At 42.1% G+C, this 4,350-nt stretch overlaps 1 protein-coding gene across 4 annotated transcripts in view; it reads left to right on the top strand.

Annotated features, from left to right (window-relative positions):
• Nucleotides 1–4,350, top strand: part of FGFRL1 (fibroblast growth factor receptor-like 1) — a 167,402-nt gene that overhangs the window by 83,593 nt on the left and 79,459 nt on the right. The gene's annotated exons all lie outside the window — the stretch shown is intronic.

The following is a 4,350-nucleotide window of genomic DNA, read 5'->3' as shown; positions in this document are numbered from 1 at the left end:
CTGAGGGAGCCAAGGGGAGAATTACGATGCAGGGGGTCAGATAAGATACCTTGCTCACCCCTTTGCCTGATCAGCATCCCAAGCGTCTGGTCTACAAAGTTCTGTTTCTCTGAGATGGTGGAAGTGAGGACAGAATTTAGGGCAGTTTCCAGCTGCCTGCTGGTTGTCTCTTGGCCTGGTTTTTGTTCTATTTCTCCTTTTTACCCTTTGCAGTAGGAGGGCTGCTGTGAACTTGAGACATGTAGCAAACACTTGGTGCTGCTTGGTGGAGGATTATCACCCGATAAGAGGGTGATTCTTGGAGAATGCACTTTGCTGCACAGCCAGTATAGAAAAGGACCAGAATGGAAATACCTTATCTGGAAAGAGATGCTTATGTGAGGGAAGCCCTCAGGTGACTCCTGTATCATCAGTGGGATAGAGCTGCAAAAGTCATCTTGTAGTTTACATAGTTTGAGGATTTGGTTTTCTTTGTTCACCTCTTTCTTAACCACGTTCATCCATTTCTCTGTGCTACACTGAAAAGACAGAGTGAAGTGGAAATAGTTTTAGAGTCATGTCTATACAGACTCCTTTTGGATGCACCTTCCAGACTCTTTGCTGTGGAGAAAGGAATGCTATAGGAGCCTGCTTCAGTCCAGTTTGTGCTTTTGCAGCATGTGGAGTTTGCCAAGGTCTTTGATCTTCTCTGTCATCCTATATCTTCTATAAAGCTCAAGCCAGATCCCATTATTCCAGGGCAGAGAGGCATCAAAGTATCTATAAGTCAAAGAAGGCTCTGCCTATTCTTGGTAGCACAATAGAGGCAAATGAAGGCAATAAGCCAGTAGGCACAAGGTAAAAGTTGAACTAGAATTCAGGAAAGATTGAGAAAAAACTCCAATTTGGTTGCTCAGGGAAATTGGATTATCAAATATAATTGTGTTAAGAACAATAGTGTTCATTATATTTGGCACTGAAAAACCCTGGGCACAAACACTAGTTATTTAGACCCTCATCAGGCATTTATGGAAGGAAGTGGCAAGCTCACACTGGCCTCTGTGGGTGTGAGATTGAACCCTATGCAAACAAATATTGATCACCAAGTGCCAAGAAAAGGGTAACTGTAACCTAAACCTCTGTCAGACATATGGGCTGAGGTAGCATTCATTTCCATGCATCCTTGTTGTAAATAGTGGCTAAACCCAGTACTTCTTAGGCTATTTTGCACCTTCTTTCCTCGTCTTACAGTGTACCCTTGTGCATTCTTGTTGCTCAGACCATTTTTGATTGATTACTTATGTCCCCTGTCTCCAGTGGTACAGTTGTGTTCATGTAGGGTTTCAAACCAACTGCTTTTCACTAGAGCAGTTTCCCCTGAAAACAAATGTTCCCCTTGTGTCTTTCTTGTCAAGCTCTGCAAGTAAACACAAGGTATCACTGACTTACTCTTTCAAAGGACCCAGACATTTAATGCATTGACCAGATGCTCATGTTCGTCTTGGTGAAAATACTTTTGGTTGAGAGAAAATCAATCCCTTGTTGGTTTTTGAGAAGGAGGCAGCGTTTTAAAACCAACTGCATGTCAGTTTTGACGACGAAGATCAAATTGATGGAGCTGTTTTGTTTGTGCTCTGGAAAGCACAAACTTCATTAGGCAGAGTGGGTTTTTGAACCATATGGCCTCTCTATTTTCCCACTTCTTCAAAGAGAAAAACCCCTCTTATTCCAGCTTTACTGCTAACACCGAACATGTAAAACCACACAGGTGTCAGACATGGGCAAGGTGGTTAAGATATTAGATCTAGAATAGCATTAAATGATTCATGAAACCCTAGGACTTGAAAGAATATAATTCATATTGACATGAGAGTATTCTGGAAATTTAATCAACAATATCTGGAAAATATTCAGTAGCTTATTGAAAGGTTTTGGAGTTACACTGTATAATTCTAACTGAGCTCTGCCACACCACTGGCAAGTGAGGAACTGTCACCCCTGTGTTATTTACATGGAGGCTGCAGCAGAATATGGTGATGGTTTACCCAAATCCTACAGAGAGCTGTGAATAAATTCAGCAGTCTCCAACCTCTCTGCCTGTTTTCAGTGCTGTGTAGCTCTTACTAATCTTAACTTTTATTAGCCACTGTATTCCATAATAGTACAGAGAACCAACAGAAATCTGAGACATTGTACAAAGGAATGAAAAGGTCAGTGGATCCTCCAACACTGGTGGGGGCCAACAGACGTGGCAGAGATGAGCTCCCTGGTTGGACTCTGTAAGATGTAATAGTTGAGGTGTAAGTCTACTTAAATGTGCCTTTGTGGCTTCCAGGAGAGATCTTGCTTGCAACCAGCCAGCTCAGTGCACAAGCAGAGTAGGCTTAGGTGTGCCTCTGCATGGCTGGTAGACAGGACTACAGCTTGCCTGGCTGGAGAACCTCTCAGTCTGAAAGTGCAGATGAGATGGATTACAGTGATTTTACAGACAATTACTGAGATAAAGAGAGACCAGGTGATTAGGCCAAGACCACATAAAATAGGAGCTGTGGCTCAGAGTTGAGTCTAAACCTCTTAAATCTCTCCCTAAAAGACTATTCTTCCTTTATAACACTTACTAAAGTCTTCTCCTCCTAATCTTGCATCTTCCTAGCTGCTCTTCTGGAGTGAGTCTTCTCTTATTCTAGGTTTTTGATCTTCATTCTTGAACAAAGGCTTTGCCAACCCAGATGATAGCGATTGGTTTCTGCCTTGCTTATTTCCCCATCTTCTCAGACTGCAGGGCCTGGATCCCAAAGATCTGAGGAATCCTACTCTAATACAGCCCTGCATGAAATGTAAGCCAGTAAAAGCAGATTACCAATATAAGTCAAAACTACAATTTCCTCTCTTAGCTATCCTTAATAGTTTTTGTGGCTCACCACAAGATTTGGGATGCCAATTACACTGCCGACGGATTTACAAATGCTGGAAGAGGAACTTTAATCAGTATTTAATTACATTGCAGTTACTAAGTACAATGGTTCCTTATTTTGGAAAATTATGTGTAGCTCATCAAAACAAATGCACTGTACCTTCCCCCAAAATTATACGTACAACAATGCCCTTGAAATCTTATCTTTTTTTCCTCAGCTGAATTAATTCTAAAGGTGTGAAAAGGAACTTTATTTAATTTATAGATGCTTGGTTGAAACCTGCGGTTTCTTTAATGCATAATTAAAAAATTCCTTGCCAGTGTGCTCTAAAAGGAAACTTAAGGCCAAGGAGGAAGAAAGAAAGTGCTGAATAGCTACTCCTTATTTGAAAACTGTCCACCTTGTGTGCTGAAGGGAGGCATGTTCTGCAGAAAAAAAAATAGCAGGTGGTGCTGTAACTGAAGCCTCTGTTGAGCTGTGGCCAGCTTGGAGAAACTGAGTTTGCACACATGGAGCTACAAGCCACACTCCAGCCATCAGGCCCTCCCTGGGAAATCTTAGGCCAAATGGGTGAGCTTTTCCTGACTTATAAATAACTTAGAAAACAAAGTATTCTAACATGGAAGTACTGGTGGACCTCCGTTACTGCTCTCTCTGCAATAATAAACAGTGTCCCAAGTTCCAGAAGTCTGGACATTCTCTGAAGGGAAAATTGTTTGTGAACAGCTGTAGGAAGGACTATAGGTAAATATTTATGCTGTAGCATAATGACCTCTTTCACTAATGCACAACACAGAGGACTTTTCACTTGCAGAAGCGTTGTGGCGAAATCCTGCAAGTGTGCCAGCATTACAACATGTGGGGCTATTGCTACAGGTGCTGCCAGTAAATACTTCTTGCATCAGTTGCTCAACCAGGTGATGAAAGATCAAACTGTCTCTATTTTCACATCTGCATCCATGTTTCTTACTGCTTTCTGTAGCAAAGAAAAAAAAAAGCAACAAGAGCAGGGTGTGGGACTGTGACCTTCTTGCTTTGCTTGGTGTTTGTAAATTGCCAAGGACACATCTTGCCTGGATGCATCTCAGCACGAAAAATAATCACCGTGTAAGTCCAAGAAACAGCTTCTCCTGAATTTCTTTTTCTTGCCCTGTATCTCTGACTGCTGCAGTTGTTAATTCTCTTCTCCGGGTTTCTTGGAGGAATATTTTGGTGAAGAATCCATCATCTATCCAGTTCATATCCTCCTCTGGTGCCTGGCCCTCTGAGGGACCCAGCCACTTGGCCCCATTTGGGCTGTAAAGTCTTGATGTGGAGAGCAGGAGGAAGAGTGCAGCGTGTTGTCCTAAGCTGCTTACGGGCCGTTCAGAATTTGAGCTACATCTCACTTTCAGACAAATCAAATTTGCTGTTAAATGTCTGCTGTCTGTCTGTTGCAATTGATTGCTTCAAGAAT

The sequence above is a fragment of the Corvus brachyrhynchos genome, unplaced genomic scaffold (genome assembly GCF_000691975.1).
Source record: "Corvus brachyrhynchos isolate BGI_N302 unplaced genomic scaffold, ASM69197v1 scaffold80, whole genome shotgun sequence".
Lineage (NCBI taxonomy): Eukaryota > Metazoa > Chordata > Aves > Passeriformes > Corvidae > Corvus > Corvus brachyrhynchos.
This window is presented reverse-complemented; position numbering and strand designations above follow the sequence as displayed.